Source organism: Phyllobates terribilis, unplaced genomic scaffold, assembly GCF_046119375.1.
Source record: "Phyllobates terribilis strain yellow unplaced genomic scaffold, ASM4611937v1 Scaffold_123__1_contigs__length_5148117, whole genome shotgun sequence".
NCBI classification, from domain to species: Eukaryota; Metazoa; Chordata; class Amphibia; order Anura; family Dendrobatidae; genus Phyllobates; species Phyllobates terribilis.
The window spans coordinates 316,136-332,528 of NW_027362883.1; the positions used below are offsets into that span (position 1 = coordinate 316,136).

The following is a 16,393-nucleotide window of genomic DNA, read 5'->3' on the forward strand; positions in this document are numbered from 1 at the left end:
CCGCCTTAATTGGTTCTCCTCCCTTCCAAAGGTGTTGAGGCGGGTGGGAACAGCAGGGGGTGAAGGTGCTGTGTTTAAAGAGGTGGAGTTATGCAGATCTAAAACGCGTGGATTGCAGCAGCAGCAAGCCGAAAAGTGCAGGCATGTAAGGGATCTAGAGGTTGACAACATGTCTTCTTAACGGGAGTCCAGGAGCTCATCTCCACAAATGGACTTTTCAGGATCCTTGGGTGGCTCCGTAGTTTGAAACCAATTCTGGTTATCGCTTCTCGGCCTTTTGGCTAAGATCAAGTGTAGTATCTGTTCTTATCAGTTTAATATCTGATACGTCCCCTATCTGGGGACCATATATTAAATGGATTTTTAGAACAGGGAGATGGAAAAAGAGCTTGCTCTGTCCACTCCACGCATTGACCTGGTATTGCAGTATCTCCAGGACCGGTGCACCCCTTCTTTAATGCAGTTTCTAAAATCAGAAAGAATTGAATTCAATGTTTTTTGTTCATTTTGCTTGTTTGTCGGATTTTGGGATGGACTCTTTGGCTTTGCTTTTCTTCTCCTCATTGGATTTTTCATGTTCAAAGTTGCAGAAGCCAGATTACAAGCTCATTTTGGTTCAACTTCAGCAACTGTGCATTGCATTGCCATGTAATGTGATGCAATGCTATCTTTCTAGCTCTCCCTTTTTACTTCCTTTTGGATAAACAGACATATTAGGCAAGCATTTTGGAGCTTTCACCTAAATAACTACAGGTGGTGAGATAAGCTGCACAATATAATTGACCTTTCAGTATATTGTTGCACACACACCATCTATTTAGCAAATGCCCTTGTTATCAACAGCAGCCTTTTAAACTCACCTGAGCTAACAGGTATGTGCGCTGGTTACTCTGCTGCGCTTAAAATTTCTTTTTTGGTTTGCTACAATGCCTTTTCTGAAACGTTGTCTCCTTCTGCTGGAACACTGACTTCTTTCATTTAATGCCTGCAGACTATAAAAGAGAACCCAACCCAAAAAGTTTGGTTGATTAGTCTGTGGCATTCTGTTAAACTGTTGCTTATGGCGGTCTCTGTGAGCTTCTCAGCGACATTCAGCAAGCCAGGTATCCTGCCTGTAGTAGATGGAATGTGGCAATGGAACGCTGGCTGCGCGTGTCATAATAGGCTCTGAGCCTTTATATACCTGTGCACAGCAGCAGCCACCTTCAGTCTGCTGCTGGACAGCCAGCAGCAGCAGCAGCAGGAGAGGTATGTAATCAGGAGCCCTCCTGCTAAGGGTAGACAGCTGCTCGTTCCACCCCACCCCCCGCCTTAATTGGTTCTCCTCCCTTCCAACGGTGTTGAGGCGGGTGGGAACAGCAGGGGGTGAAGGTGCTGTGTTTAAAGAGGTGGAGTTATGCAGATCTAAAACGCGTGGATTGCAGCAGCAGCAAGCCGAAAAGTGCAGGCATGTAAGGGATCTAGAGGTTGACAACATGTCTTCTTAACGGGAGTCCAGGAGCTCATCTCCACAAATGGACTTTTCAGGATCCTTGGGTGGCTCCGTAGTTTGAAACCAATTCTGGTTATCGCTTCTCGGCCTTTTGGCTAAGATCAAGTGTAGTATCTGTTCTTATCAGTTTAATATCTGATACGTCCCCTATCTGGGGACCATATATTAAATGGATTTTTAGAACAGGGAGATGGAAAAAGAGCTTGCTCTGTCCACTCCACGCATTGACCTGGTATTGCAGTATCTCCAGGACCGGTGCACCCCTTCTGTAATGCAGTTTCTAAAATCAGAAAGAATTGAATTCAATGTTTTTTGTTCATTTTGCTTGTTTGTCGGATTTTGGGATGGACTCTTTGGCTTTGCTTTTCTTCTCCTCATTGGATTTTTCATGTTCAAAGTTGCAGAAGCCAGATTACAAGCTCATTTTGGTTCAACTTCAGCAACTGTGCATTGCATTGCCATGTAATGTGATGCAATGCTATCTTTCTAGCTCTCCCTTTTTACTTCCTTTTGGATAAACAGACATATTAGGCAAGCATTTTGGAGCTTTCACCTAAATAACTACAGGTGGTGAGATAAGCTGCACAATATAATTGACCTTTCAGTATATTGTTGCACACACACCATCTATTTAGCAAATGCCCTTGTTATCAACAGCAGCCTTTTAAACTCACCTGAGCTAACAGGTATGTGCGCTGGTTACTCTGCTGCGCTTAAAATTTCTTTTTTGGTTTGCTACAATGCCTTTTCTGAAACGTTGTCTCCTTCTGCTGGAACACTGACTTCTTTCATTTAATGCCTGCAGACTATAAAAGAGAACCCAACCCAAAAAGTTTGGTTGATTAGTCTGTGGCATTCTGTTAAACTGTTGCTTATGGCGGTCTCTGTGAGCTTCTCAGCGACATTCAGCCAGCCAGGTATCCTGCCTGCAGTAGATGGAATGTGGCAATGGAACGCTGGCTGCGCGTGTCATAATAGGCTCTGAGCCTTTATATACCTGTGCACAGCAGCAGCCACCTTCAGTCTGCTGCTGGACAGCCAGCAGCAGCAGCAGCAGGAGAGGTATGTAATCAGGAGCCCTCCTGCTAAGGGTAGACAGCTGCTCGTTCCACCCCACCCCCCGCCTTAATTGGTTCTCCTCCCTTCCAACGGTGTTGAGGCGGGTGGGAACAGCAGGGGGTGAAGGTGCTGTGTTTAAAGAGGTGGAGTTATGCAGATCTAAAACGCGTGGATTGCAGCAGCAGCAAGCCGAAAAGTGCAGGCATGTAAGGGATCTAGAGGTTGACAACATGTCTTCTTAACGGGAGTCCAGGAGCTCATCTCCACAAATGGACTTTTCAGGATCCTTGGGTGGCTCCGTAGTTTGAAACCAATTCTGGTTATCGCTTCTCGGCCTTTTGGCTAAGATCAAGTGTAGTATCTGCTCTTATCAGTTTAATATCTGATACGTCCCCTATCTGGGGACCATATATTAAATGGATTTTTAGAACAGGGAGATGGAAAAAGAGCTTGCTCTGTCCACTCCACGCATTGACCTGGTATTGCAGTATCTCCAGGACCGGTGCACCCCTTCTTTAATGCAGTTTCTAAAATCAGAAAGAATTGAATTCAATGTTTTTTGTTCATTTTGCTTGTTTGTCGGATTTTGGGATGGACTCTTTGGCTTTGCTTTTCTTCTCCTCATTGGATTTTTCATGTTCAAAGTTGCAGAAGCCAGATTACAAGCTCATTTTGGTTCAACTTCAGCAACTGTGCATTGCATTGCCATGTAATGTGATGCAATGCTATCTTTCTAGCTCTCCCTTTTTACTTCCTTTTGGATAAACAGACATATTAGGCAAGCATTTTGGAGCTTTCACCTAAATAACTACAGGTGGTGAGATAAGCTGCACAATATAATTGACCTTTCAGTATATTGTTGCACACACACCATCTATTTAGCAAATGCCCTTGTTATCAACAGCAGCCTTTTAAACTCACCTGAGCTAACAGGTATGTGCGCTGGTTACTCTGCTGCGCTTAAAATTTCTTTTTTGGTTTGCTACAATGCCTTTTCTGAAACGTTGTCTCCTTCTGCTGGAACACTGACTTCTTTCATTTAATGCCTGCAGACTATAAAAGAGAACCCAACCCAAAAAGTTTGGTTGATTAGTCTGTGGCATTCTGTTAAACTGTTGCTTATGGCGGTCTCTGTGAGCTTCTCAGCGACATTCAGCCAGCCAGGTATCCTGCCTGCAGTAGATGGAATGTGGCAATGGAACGCTGGCTGCGCGTGTCATAATAGGCTCTGAGCCTTTATATACCTGTGCACAGCAGCAGCCACCTTCAGTCTGCTGCTGGACAGCCAGCAGCAGCAGCAGCAGGAGAGGTATGTAATCAGGAGCCCTCCTGCTAAGGGTAGACAGCTGCTCGTTCCACCCCACCCCCCGCCTTAATTGGTTCTCCTCCCTTCCAACGGTGTTGAGGCGGGTGGGAACAGCAGGGGGTGAAGGTGCTGTGTTTAAAGAGGTGGAGTTATGCAGATCTAAAACGCGTGGATTGCAGCAGCAGCAAGCCGAAAAGTGCAGGCATGTAAGGGATCTAGAGGTTGACAACATGTCTTCTTAACGGGAGTCCAGGAGCTCATCTCCACAAATGGACTTTTCAGGATCCTTGGGTGGCTCCGTAGTTTGAAACCAATTCTGGTTATCGCTTCTCGGCCTTTTGGCTAAGATCAAGTGTAGTATCTGTTCTTATCAGTTTAATATCTGATACGTCCCCTATCTGGGGACCATATATTAAATGGATTTTTAGAACAGGGAGATGGAAAAAGAGCTTGCTCTGTCCACTCCACGCATTGACCTGGTATTGCAGTATCTCCAGGACCGGTGCACCCCTTCTTTAATGCAGTTTCTAAAATCAGAAAGAATTGAATTCAATGTTTTTTGTTCATTTTGCTTGTTTGTCGGATTTTGGGATGGACTCTTTGGCTTTGCTTTTCTTCTCCTCATTGGATTTTTCATGTTCAAAGTTGCAGAAGCCAGATTACAAGCTCATTTTGGTTCAGCTTCAGCAACTTTGCATTGCATTGCCATGTAATGTGATGCAATGCTATCTTTCTAGCTCTCCCTTTTTACTTCCTTTTGGATAAACAGACATATTAGGCAAGCATTTTGGAGCTTTCACCTAAATAACTACAGGTGGTGAGATAAGCTGCACAATATAATTGACCTTTCAGTATATTGTTGCACACACACCATCTATTTAGCAAATGCCCTTGTTATCAACAGCAGCCTTTTAAACTCACCTGAGCTAACAGGTATGTGCGCTGGTTACTCTGCTGCGCTTAAAATTTCTTTTTTGGTTTGCTACAATGCCTTTTCTGAAACGTTGTCTCCTTCTGCTGGAACACTGACTTCTTTCATTTAATGCCTGCAGACTATAAAAGAGAACCCAACCCAAAAAGTTTGGTTGATTAGTCTGTGGCATTCTGTTAAACTGTTGCTTATGGCGGTCTCTGTGAGCTTCTCAGCGACATTCAGCCAGCCAGGTATCCTGCCTGCAGTAGATGGAATGTGGCAATGGAACGCTGGCTGCGCGTGTCATAATAGGCTCTGAGCCTTTATATACCTGTGCACAGCAGCAGCCACCTTCAGTCTGCTGCTGGACAGCCAGCAGCAGCAGCAGCAGGAGAGGTATGTAATCAGGAGCCCTCCTGCTAAGGGTAGACAGCTGCTCGTTCCACCCCACCCCCCGCCTTAATTGGTTCTCCTCCCTTCCAACGGTGTTGAGGCGGGTGGGAACAGCAGGGGGTGAAGGTGCTGTGTTTAAAGAGGTGGAGTTATGCAGATCTAAAACGCGTGGATTGCAGCAGCAGCAAGCCGAAAAGTGCAGGCATGTAAGGGATCTAGAGGTTGACAACATGTCTTCTTAACGGGAGTCCAGGAGCTCATCTCCACAAATGGACTTTTCAGGATCCTTGGGTGGCTCCGTAGTTTGAAACCAATTCTGGTTATCGCTTCTCGGCCTTTTGGCTAAGATCAAGTGTAGTATCTGTTCTTATCAGTTTAATATCTGATACGTCCCCTATCTGGGGACCATATATTAAATGGATTTTTAGAACAGGGAGATGGAAAAAGAGCTTGCTCTGTCCACTCCACGCATTGACCTGGTATTGCAGTATCTCCAGGACCGGTGCACCCCTTCTTTAATGCAGTTTCTAAAATCAGAAAGAATTGAATTCAATGTTTTTTGTTCATTTTGCTTGTTTGTCGGATTTGGGGATGGACTCTTTGGCTTTGCTTTTCTTCTCCTCATTGGATTTTTCATGTTCAAAGTTGCAGAAGCCAGATTACAAGCTCATTTTGGTTCAACTTCAGCAACTGTGCATTGCATTGCCATGTAATGTGATGCAATGCTATCTTTCTAGCTCTCCCTTTTTACTTCCTTTTGGATAAACAGACATATTAGGCAAGCATTTTGGAGCTTTCACCTAAATAACTACAGGTGGTGAGATAAGCTGCACAATATAATTGACCTTTCAGTATATTGTTGCACACACACCATCTATTTAGCAAATGCCCTTGTTATCAACAGCAGCCTTTTAAACTCACCTGAGCTAACAGGTATGTGCGCTGGTTACTCTGCTGCGCTTAAAATTTCTTTTTTGGTTTGCTACAATGCCTTTTCTGAAACGTTGTCTCCTTCTGCTGGAACACTGACTTCTTTCATTTAATGCCTGCAGACTATAAAAGAGAACCCAACCCAAAAAGTTTGGTTGATTAGTCTGTGGCATTCTGTTAAACTGTTGCTTATGGCGGTCTCTGTGAGCTTCTCAGCGACATTCAGCCAGCCAGGTATCCTGCCTGCAGTAGATGGAATGTGGCAATGGAACGCTGGCTGCGCGTGTCATAATAGGCTCTGAGCCTTTATATACCTGTGCACAGCAGCAGCCACCTTCAGTCTGCTGCTGGACAGCCAGCAGCAGCAGCAGCAGGAGAGGTATGTAATCAGGAGCCCTCCTGCTAAGGGTAGACAGCTGCTCGTTCCACCCCACCCCCCGCCTTAATTGGTTCTCCTCCCTTCCAACGGTGTTGAGGCGGGTGGGAACAGCAGGGGGTGAAGGTGCTGTGTTTAAAGAGGTGGAGTTATGCAGATCTAAAACGCGTGGATTGCAGCAGCAGCAAGCCGAAAAGTGCAGGCATGTAAGGGATCTAGAGGTTGACAACATGTCTTCTTAACGGGAATCCAGGAGCTCATCTCCACAAATGGACTTTTCAGGATCCTTGGGTGGCTCCGTAGTTTGAAACCAATTCTGGTTATCGCTTCTCGGCCTTTTGGCTAAGATCAAGTGTAGTATCTGTTCTTATCAGTTTAATATCTGATACGTCCCCTATCTGGGGACCATATATTAAATGGATTTTTAGAACAGGGAGATGGAAAAAGAGCTTGCTCTGTCCACTCCACGCATTGACCTGGTATTGCAGTATCTCCAGGACCGGTGCACCCCTTCTTTAATGCAGTTTCTAAAATCAGAAAGAATTGAATTCAATGTTTTTTGTTCATTTTGCTTGTTTGTCGGATTTTGGGATGGACTCTTTGGCTTTGCTTTTCTTCTCCTCATTGGATTTTTCATGTTCAAAGTTGCAGAAGCCAGATTACAAGCTCATTTTGGTTCAACTTCAGCAACTGTGCATTGCATTGCCATGTAATGTGATGCAATGCTATCTTTCTAGCTCTCCCTTTTTACTTCCTTTTGGATAAACAGACATATTAGGCAAGCATTTTGGAGCTTTCACCTAAATAACTACAGGTGGTGAGATAAGCTGCACAATATAATTGACCTTTCAGTATATTGTTGCACACACACCATCTATTTAGCAAATGCCCTTGTTATCAACAGCAGCCTTTTAAACTCACCTGAGCTAACAGGTATGTGCGCTGGTTACTCTGCTGCGCTTAAAATTTATTTTTTGGTTTGCTACAATGCCTTTTCTGAAACGTTGTCTCCTTCTGCTGGAACACTGACTTCTTTCATTTAATGCCTGCAGACTATAAAAGAGAACCCAACCCAAAAAGTTTGGTTGATTAGTCTGTGGCATTCTGTTAAACTGTTGCTTATGGCGGTCTCTGTGAGCTTCTCAGCGACATTCAGCCAGCCAGGTATCCTGCCTGCAGTAGATGGAATGTGGCAATGGAACGCTGGCTGCGCGTGTCATAATAGGCTCTGAGCCTTTATATACCTGTGCACAGCAGCAGCCACCTTCAGTCTGCTGCTGGACAGCCAGCAGCAGCAGCAGCAGGAGAGGTATGTAATCAGGAGCCCTCCTGCTAAGGGTAGACAGCTGCTCGTTCCACCCCACCCCCCGCCTTAATTGGTTCTCCTCCCTTCCAACGGTGTTGAGGCGGGTGGGAACAGCAGGGGGTGAAGGTGCTGTGTTTAAAGAGGTGGAGTTATGCAGATCTAAAACGCGTGGATTGCAGCAGCAGCAAGCCGAAAAGTGCAGGCATGTAAGGGATCTAGAGGTTGACAACATGTCTTCTTAACGGGAGTCCAGGAGCTCATCTCCACAAATGGACTTTTCAGGATCCTTGGGTGGCTCCGTAGTTTGAAACCAATTCTGGTTATCGCTTCTCGGCCTTTTGGCTAAGATCAAGTGTAGTATCTGTTCTTATCAGTTTAATATCTGATACGTCCCCTATCTGGGGACCATATATTAAATGGATTTTTAGAACAGGGAGATGGAAAAAGAGCTTGCTCTGTCCACTCCACGCATTGACCTGGTATTGCAGTATCTCCAGGACCGGTGCACCCCTTCTTTAATGCAGTTTCTAAAATCAGAAAGAATTGAATTCAATGTTTTTTGTTCATTTTGCTTGTTTGTCGGATTTTGGGATGGACTCTTTGGCTTTGCTTTTCTTCTCCTCATTGGATTTTTCATGTTCAAAGTTGCAGAAGCCAGATTACAAGCTCATTTTGGTTCAGCTTCAGCAACTTTGCATTGCATTGCCATGTAATGTGATGCAATGCTATCTTTCTAGCTCTCCCTTTTTACTTCCTTTTGGATAAACAGACATATTAGGCAAGCATTTTGGAGCTTTCACCTAAATAACTACAGGTGGTGAGATAAGCTGCACAATATAATTGACCTTTCAGTATATTGTTGCACACACACCATCTATTTAGCAAATGCCCTTGTTATCAACAGCAGCCTTTTAAACTCACCTGAGCTAACAGGTATGTGCGCTGGTTACTCTGCTGCGCTTAAAATTTCTTTTTTGGTTTGCTACAATGCCTTTTCTGAAACGTTGTCTCCTTCTGCTGGAACACTGACTTCTTTCATTTAATGCCTGCAGACTATAAAAGAGAACCCAACCCAAAAAGTTTGGTTGATTAGTCTGTGGCATTCTGTTAAACTGTTGCTTATGGCGGTCTCTGTGAGCTTCTCAGCGACATTCAGCCAGCCAGGTATCCTGCCTGCAGTAGATGGAATGTGGCAATGGAACGCTGGCTGCGCGTGTCATAATAGGCTCTGAGCCTTTATATACCTGTGCACAGCAGCAGCCACCTTCAGTCTGCTGCTGGACAGCCAGCAGCAGCAGCAGCAGGAGAGGTATGTAATCAGGAGCCCTCCTGCTAAGGGTAGACAGCTGCTCGTTCCACCCCACCCCCCGCCTTAATTGGTTCTCCTCCCTTCCAACGGTGTTGAGGCGGGTGGGAACAGCAGGGGGTGAAGGTGCTGTGTTTAAAGAGGTGGAGTTATGCAGATCTAAAACGCGTGGATTGCAGCAGCAGCAAGCCGAAAAGTGCAGGCATGTAAGGGATCTAGAGGTTGACAACATGTCTTCTTAACGGGAGTCCAGGAGCTCATCTCCACAAATGGACTTTTCAGGATCCTTGGGTGGCTCCGTAGTTTGAAACCAATTCTGGTTATCGCTTCTCGGCCTTTTGGCTAAGATCAAGTGTAGTATCTGTTCTTATCAGTTTAATATCTGATACGTCCCCTATCTGGGGACCATATATTAAATGGATTTTTAGAACAGGGAGATGGAAAAAGAGCTTGCTCTGTCCACTCCACGCATTGACCTGGTATTGCAGTATCTCCAGGACCGGTGCACCCCTTCTTTAATGCAGTTTCTAAAATCAGAAAGAATTGAATTCAATGTTTTTTGTTCATTTTGCTTGTTTGTCGGATTTGGGGATGGACTCTTTGGCTTTGCTTTTCTTCTCCTCATTGGATTTTTCATGTTCAAAGTTGCAGAAGCCAGATTACAAGCTCATTTTGGTTCAACTTCAGCAACTGTGCATTGCATTGCCATGTAATGTGATGCAATGCTATCTTTCTAGCTCTCCCTTTTTACTTCCTTTTGGATAAACAGACATATTAGGCAAGCATTTTGGAGCTTTCACCTAAATAACTACAGGTGGTGAGATAAGCTGCACAATATAATTGACCTTTCAGTATATTGTTGCACACACACCATCTATTTAGCAAATGCCCTTGTTATCAACAGCAGCCTTTTAAACTCACCTGAGCTAACAGGTATGTGCGCTGGTTACTCTGCTGCGCTTAAAATTTCTTTTTTGGTTTGCTACAATGCCTTTTCTGAAACGTTGTCTCCTTCTGCTGGAACACTGACTTCTTTCATTTAATGCCTGCAGACTATAAAAGAGAACCCAACCCAAAAAGTTTGGTTGATTAGTCTGTGGCATTCTGTTAAACTGTTGCTTATGGCGGTCTCTGTGAGCTTCTCAGCGACATTCAGCCAGCCAGGTATCCTGCCTGCAGTAGATGGAATGTGGCAATGGAACGCTGGCTGCGCGTGTCATAATAGGCTCTGAGCCTTTATATACCTGTGCACAGCAGCAGCCACCTTCAGTCTGCTGCTGGACAGCCAGCAGCAGCAGCAGCAGGAGAGGTATGTAATCAGGAGCCCTCCTGCTAAGGGTAGACAGCTGCTCGTTCCACCCCACCCCCCGCCTTAATTGGTTCTCCTCCCTTCCAACGGTGTTGAGGCGGGTGGGAACAGCAGGGGGTGAAGGTGCTGTGTTTAAAGAGGTGGAGTTATGCAGATCTAAAACGCGTGGATTGCAGCAGCAGCAAGCCGAAAAGTGCAGGCATGTAAGGGATCTAGAGGTTGACAACATGTCTTCTTAACGGGAATCCAGGAGCTCATCTCCACAAATGGACTTTTCAGGATCCTTGGGTGGCTCCGTAGTTTGAAACCAATTCTGGTTATCGCTTCTCGGCCTTTTGGCTAAGATCAAGTGTAGTATCTGTTCTTATCAGTTTAATATCTGATACGTCCCCTATCTGGGGACCATATATTAAATGGATTTTTAGAACAGGGAGATGGAAAAAGAGCTTGCTCTGTCCACTCCACGCATTGACCTGGTATTGCAGTATCTCCAGGACCGGTGCACCCCTTCTTTAATGCAGTTTCTAAAATCAGAAAGAATTGAATTCAATGTTTTTTGTTCATTTTGCTTGTTTGTCGGATTTTGGGATGGACTCTTTGGCTTTGCTTTTCTTCTCCTCATTGGATTTTTCATGTTCAAAGTTGCAGAAGCCAGATTACAAGCTCATTTTGGTTCAACTTCAGCAACTGTGCATTGCATTGCCATGTAATGTGATGCAATGCTATCTTTCTAGCTCTCCCTTTTTACTTCCTTTTGGATAAACAGACATATTAGGCAAGCATTTTGGAGCTTTCACCTAAATAACTACAGGTGGTGAGATAAGCTGCACAATATAATTGACCTTTCAGTATATTGTTGCACACACACCATCTATTTAGCAAATGCCCTTGTTATCAACAGCAGCCTTTTAAACTCACCTGAGCTAACAGGTATGTGCGCTGGTTACTCTGCTGCGCTTAAAATTTATTTTTTGGTTTGCTACAATGCCTTTTCTGAAACGTTGTCTCCTTCTGCTGGAACACTGACTTCTTTCATTTAATGCCTGCAGACTATAAAAGAGAACCCAACCCAAAAAGTTTGGTTGATTAGTCTGTGGCATTCTGTTAAACTGTTGCTTATGGCGGTCTCTGTGAGCTTCTCAGCGACATTCAGCCAGCCAGGTATCCTGCCTGCAGTAGATGGAATGTGGCAATGGAACGCTGGCTGCGCGTGTCATAATAGGCTCTGAGCCTTTATATACCTGTGCACAGCAGCAGCCACCTTCAGTCTGCTGCTGGACAGCCAGCAGCAGCAGCAGCAGGAGAGGTATGTAATCAGGAGCCCTCCTGCTAAGGGTAGACAGCTGCTCGTTCCACCCCACCCCCCGCCTTAATTGGTTCTCCTCCCTTCCAACGGTGTTGAGGCGGGTGGGAACAGCAGGGGGTGAAGGTGCTGTGTTTAAAGAGGTGGAGTTATGCAGATCTAAAACGCGTGGATTGCAGCAGCAGCAAGCCGAAAAGTGCAGGCATGTAAGGGATCTAGAGGTTGACAACATGTCTTCTTAACGGGAGTCCAGGAGCTCATCTCCACAAATGGACTTTTCAGGATCCTTGGGTGGCTCCGTAGTTTGAAACCAATTCTGGTTATCGCTTCTCGGCCTTTTGGCTAAGATCAAGTGTAGTATCTGTTCTTATCAGTTTAATATCTGATACGTCCCCTATCTGGGGACCATATATTAAATGGATTTTTAGAACAGGGAGATGGAAAAAGAGCTTGCTCTGTCCACTCCACGCATTGACCTGGTATTGCAGTATCTCCAGGACCGGTGCACCCCTTCTTTAATGCAGTTTCTAAAATCAGAAAGAATTGAATTCAATGTTTTTTGTTCATTTTGCTTGTTTGTCGGATTTTGGGATGGACTCTTTGGCTTTGCTTTTCTTCTCCTCATTGGATTTTTCATGTTCAAAGTTGCAGAAGCCAGATTACAAGCTCATTTTGGTTCAACTTCAGCAACTGTGCATTGCATTGCCATGTAATGTGATGCAATGCTATCTTTCTAGCTCTCCCTTTTTACTTCCTTTTGGATAAACAGACATATTAGGCAAGCATTTTGGAGCTTTCACCTAAATAACTACAGGTGGTGAGATAAGCTGCACAATATAATTGACCTTTCAGTATATTGTTGCACACACACCATCTATTTAGCAAATGCCCTTGTTATCAACAGCAGCCTTTTAAACTCACCTGAGCTAACAGGTATGTGCGCTGGTTACTCTGCTGCGCTTAAAATTTCTTTTTTGGTTTGCTACAATGCCTTTTCTGAAACGTTGTCTCCTTCTGCTGGAACACTGACTTCTTTCATTTAATGCCTGCAGACTATAAAAGAGAACCCAACCCAAAAAGTTTGGTTGATTAGTCTGTGGCATTCTGTTAAACTGTTGCTTATGGCGGTCTCTGTGAGCTTCTCAGCGACATTCAGCCAGCCAGGTATCCTGCCTGCAGTAGATGGAATGTGGCAATGGAACGCTGGCTGCGCGTGTCATAATAGGCTCTGAGCCTTTATATACCTGTGCACAGCAGCAGCCACCTTCAGTCTGCTGCTGGACAGCCAGCAGCAGCAGCAGCAGGAGAGGTATGTAATCAGGAGCCCTCCTGCTAAGGGTAGACAGCTGCTCGTTCCACCCCACCCTCCGCCTTAATTGGTTCTCCTCCCTTCCAACGGTGTTGAGGCGGGTGGGAACAGCAGGGGGTGAAGGTGCTGTGTTTAAAGAGGTGGAGTTATGCAGATCTAAAACGCGTGGATTGCAGCAGCAGCAAGCCGAAAAGTGCAGGCATGTAAGGGATCTAGAGGTTGACAACATGTCTTCTTAACGGGAATCCAGGAGCTCATCTCCACAAATGGACTTTTCAGGATCCTTGGGTGGCTCCGTAGTTTGAAACCAATTCTGGTTATCGCTTCTCGGCCTTTTGGCTAAGATCAAGTGTAGTATCTGTTCTTATCAGTTTAATATCTGATACGTCCCCTATCTGGGGACCATATATTAAATGGATTTTTAGAACAGGGAGATGGAAAAAGAGCTTGCTCTGTCCACTCCACGCATTGACCTGGTATTGCAGTATCTCCAGGACCGGTGCACCCCTTCTTTAATGCAGTTTCTAAAATCAGAAAGAATTGAATTCAATGTTTTTTGTTCATTTTGCTTGTTTGTCGGATTTTGGGATGGACTCTTTGGCTTTGCTTTTCTTCTCCTCATTGGATTTTTCATGTTCAAAGTTGCAGAAGCCAGATTACAAGCTCATTTTGGTTCAACTTCAGCAACTGTGCATTGCATTGCCATGTAATGTGATGCAATGCTATCTTTCTAGCTCTCCCTTTTTACTTCCTTTTGGATAAACAGACATATTAGGCAAGCATTTTGGAGCTTTCACCTAAATAACTACAGGTGGTGAGATAAGCTGCACAATATAATTGACCTTTCAGTATATTGTTGCACACACACCATCTATTTAGCAAATGCCCTTGTTATCAGCAGCAGCCTTTTAAACTCACCTGAGCTAACAGGTATGTGCGCTGGTTACTCTGCTGCGCTTAAAATTTCTTTTTTGGTTTGCTACAATGCCTTTTCTGAAACGTTGTCTCCTTCTGCTGGAACACTGACTTCTTTCATTTAATGCCTGCAGACTATAAAAGAGAACCCAACCCAAAAAGTTTGGTTGATTAGTCTGTGGCATTCTGTTAAACTGTTGCTTATGGCGGTCTCTGTGAGCTTCTCAGCGACATTCAGCCAGCCAGGTATCCTGCCTGCAGTAGATGGAATGTGGCAATGGAACGCTGGCTGCGCGTGTCATAATAGGCTCTGAGCCTTTATATACCTGTGCACAGCAGCAGCCACCTTCAGTCTGCTGCTGGACAGCCAGCAGCAGCAGCAGCAGGAGAGGTATGTAATCAGGAGCCCTCCTGCTAAGGGTAGACAGCTGCTCGTTCCACCCCACCCCCCGCCTTAATTGGTTCTCCTCCCTTCCAACGGTGTTGAGGCGGGTGGGAACAGCAGGGGGTGAAGGTGCTGTGTTTAAAGAGGTGGAGTTATGCAGATCTAAAACGCGTGGATTGCAGCAGCAGCAAGCCGAAAAGTGCAGGCATGTAAGGGATCTAGAGGTTGACAACATGTCTTCTTAACGGGAGTCCAGGAGCTCATCTCCACAAATGGACTTTTCAGGATCCTTGGGTGGCTCCGTAGTTTGAAACCAATTCTGGTTATCGCTTCTCGGCCTTTTGGCTAAGATCAAGTGTAGTATCTGTTCTTATCAGTTTAATATCTGATACGTCCCCTATCTGGGGACCATATATTAAATGGATTTTTAGAACAGGGAGATGGAAAAAGAGCTTGCTCTGTCCACTCCACGCATTGACCTGGTATTGCAGTATCTCCAGGACCGGTGCACCCCTTCTTTAATGCAGTTTCTAAAATCAGAAAGAATTGAATTCAATGTTTTTTGTTCATTTTGCTTGTTTGTCGGATTTTGGGATGGACTCTTTGGCTTTGCTTTTCTTCTCCTCATTGGATTTTTCATGTTCAAAGTTGCAGAAGCCAGATTACAAGCTCATTTTGGTTCAACTTCAGCAACTGTGCATTGCATTGCCATGTAATGTGATGCAATGCTATCTTTCTAGCTCTCCCTTTTTACTTCCTTTTGGATAAACAGACATATTAGGCAAGCATTTTGGAGCTTTCACCTAAATAACTACAGGTGGTGAGATAAGCTGCACAATATAATTGACCTTTCAGTATATTGTTGCACACACACCATCTATTTAGCAAATGCCCTTGTTATCAACAGCAGCCTTTTAAACTCACCTGAGCTAACAGGTATGTGCGCTGGTTACTCTGCTGCGCTTAAAATTTCTTTTTTGGTTTGCTACAATGCCTTTTCTGAAACGTTGTCTCCTTCTTCTGGAACACTGACTTCTTTCATTTAATGCCTGCAGACTATAAAAGAGAACCCAACCCAAAAAGTTTGGTTGATTAGTCTGTGGCATTCTGTTAAACTGTTGCTTATGGCGGTCTCTGTGAGCTTCTCAGCGACATTCAGCCAGCCAGGTATCCTGCCTGCAGTAGATGGAATGTGGCAATGGAACGCTGGCTGCGCGTGTCATAATAGGCTCTGAGCCTTTATATACCTGTGCACAGCAGCAGCCACCTTCAGTCTGCTGCTGGACAGCCAGCAGCAGCAGCAGCAGGAGAGGTATGTAATCAGGAGCCCTCCTGCTAAGGGTAGACAGCTGCTCGTTCCACCCCACCCCCCGCCTTAATTGGTTCTCCTCCCTTCCAACGGTGTTGAGGCGGGTGGGAACAGCAGGGGGTGAAGGTGCTGTGTTTAAAGAGGTGGAGTTATGCAGATCTAAAACGCGTGGATTGCAGCAGCAGCAAGCCGAAAAGTGCAGGCATGTAAGGGATCTAGAGGTTGACAACATGTCTTCTTAACGGGAGTCCAGGAGCTCATCTCCACAAATGGACTTTTCAGGATCCTTGCGTGGCTCCGTAGTTTGAAACCAATTCTGGTTATCGCTTCTCGGCCTTTTGGCTAAGATCAAGTGTAGTATCTGTTCTTATCAGTTTAATATCTGATACGTCCCCTATCTGGGGACCATATATTAAATGGATTTTTAGAACAGGGAGATGGAAAAAGAGCTTGCTCTGTCCACTCCACGCATTGACCTGGTATTGCAGTATCTCCAGGACCGGTGCACCCCTTCTTTAATGCAGTTTCTAAAATCAGAAAGAATTGAATTCAATGTTTTTTGTTCATTTTGCTTGTTTGTCGGATTTTGGGATGGACTCTTTGGCTTTGCTTTTCTTCTCCTCATTGGATTTTTCATGTTCAAAGTTGCAGAAGCCAGATTACAAGCTCATTTTGGTTCAACTTCAGCAACTGTGCATTGCATTGCCATGTAATGTGATGCAATTGCTATCTTTCTAGCTCTCCCTTTTTACTTCCTTTTGGATAAACAGACATATTAGGCA

At 44.8% G+C, this 16,393-nt stretch overlaps 13 non-coding genes across 13 annotated transcripts; all 13 read left to right on the plus strand.

Moving 5' to 3' along the window:
- Positions 1-261: 261 nt before the first annotated feature.
- On the plus strand, positions 262-452 carry LOC141202782 (U2 spliceosomal RNA). Its single transcript, XR_012273936.1, has one exon. It is a non-coding gene; the product is annotated as a U2 spliceosomal RNA (small nuclear RNA).
- Positions 453-1,567: 1,115 nt separating this feature from the next.
- On the plus strand, positions 1,568-1,758 carry LOC141202783 (U2 spliceosomal RNA). Its single transcript, XR_012273937.1, has one exon. It is a non-coding gene; the product is annotated as a U2 spliceosomal RNA (small nuclear RNA).
- Positions 1,759-2,873: 1,115 nt separating this feature from the next.
- On the plus strand, positions 2,874-3,064 carry LOC141202367 (U2 spliceosomal RNA). Its single transcript, XR_012273642.1, has one exon. It is a non-coding gene; the product is annotated as a U2 spliceosomal RNA (small nuclear RNA).
- Positions 3,065-4,179: 1,115 nt separating this feature from the next.
- On the plus strand, positions 4,180-4,370 carry LOC141202784 (U2 spliceosomal RNA). Its single transcript, XR_012273938.1, has one exon. It is a non-coding gene; the product is annotated as a U2 spliceosomal RNA (small nuclear RNA).
- Positions 4,371-5,485: 1,115 nt separating this feature from the next.
- On the plus strand, positions 5,486-5,676 carry LOC141202785 (U2 spliceosomal RNA). The gene has a single exon (XR_012273939.1). It is a non-coding gene; the product is annotated as a U2 spliceosomal RNA (small nuclear RNA).
- Positions 5,677-6,791: 1,115 nt separating this feature from the next.
- LOC141202788 (U2 spliceosomal RNA) lies at positions 6,792-6,982 on the plus strand. Its single transcript, XR_012273941.1, has one exon. It is a non-coding gene; the product is annotated as a U2 spliceosomal RNA (small nuclear RNA).
- Positions 6,983-8,097: 1,115 nt separating this feature from the next.
- Positions 8,098-8,288, plus strand: LOC141202789 (U2 spliceosomal RNA). The gene has a single exon (XR_012273942.1). It is a non-coding gene; the product is annotated as a U2 spliceosomal RNA (small nuclear RNA).
- Positions 8,289-9,403: 1,115 nt separating this feature from the next.
- Positions 9,404-9,594, plus strand: LOC141202790 (U2 spliceosomal RNA). The gene has a single exon (XR_012273943.1). It is a non-coding gene; the product is annotated as a U2 spliceosomal RNA (small nuclear RNA).
- A 1,115-nt stretch (positions 9,595-10,709) lies between these two features.
- Positions 10,710-10,900, plus strand: LOC141202791 (U2 spliceosomal RNA). The gene has a single exon (XR_012273944.1). It is a non-coding gene; the product is annotated as a U2 spliceosomal RNA (small nuclear RNA).
- Positions 10,901-12,015: 1,115 nt separating this feature from the next.
- Positions 12,016-12,206, plus strand: LOC141202792 (U2 spliceosomal RNA). The gene has a single exon (XR_012273945.1). It is a non-coding gene; the product is annotated as a U2 spliceosomal RNA (small nuclear RNA).
- Positions 12,207-13,321: 1,115 nt separating this feature from the next.
- Positions 13,322-13,512, plus strand: LOC141202793 (U2 spliceosomal RNA). Its single transcript, XR_012273946.1, has one exon. It is a non-coding gene; the product is annotated as a U2 spliceosomal RNA (small nuclear RNA).
- A 1,115-nt stretch (positions 13,513-14,627) lies between these two features.
- LOC141202794 (U2 spliceosomal RNA) lies at positions 14,628-14,818 on the plus strand. The gene has a single exon (XR_012273947.1). It is a non-coding gene; the product is annotated as a U2 spliceosomal RNA (small nuclear RNA).
- A 1,115-nt stretch (positions 14,819-15,933) lies between these two features.
- Positions 15,934-16,124, plus strand: LOC141202795 (U2 spliceosomal RNA). Its single transcript, XR_012273948.1, has one exon. It is a non-coding gene; the product is annotated as a U2 spliceosomal RNA (small nuclear RNA).
- Positions 16,125-16,393: the final 269 nt, after the last annotated feature.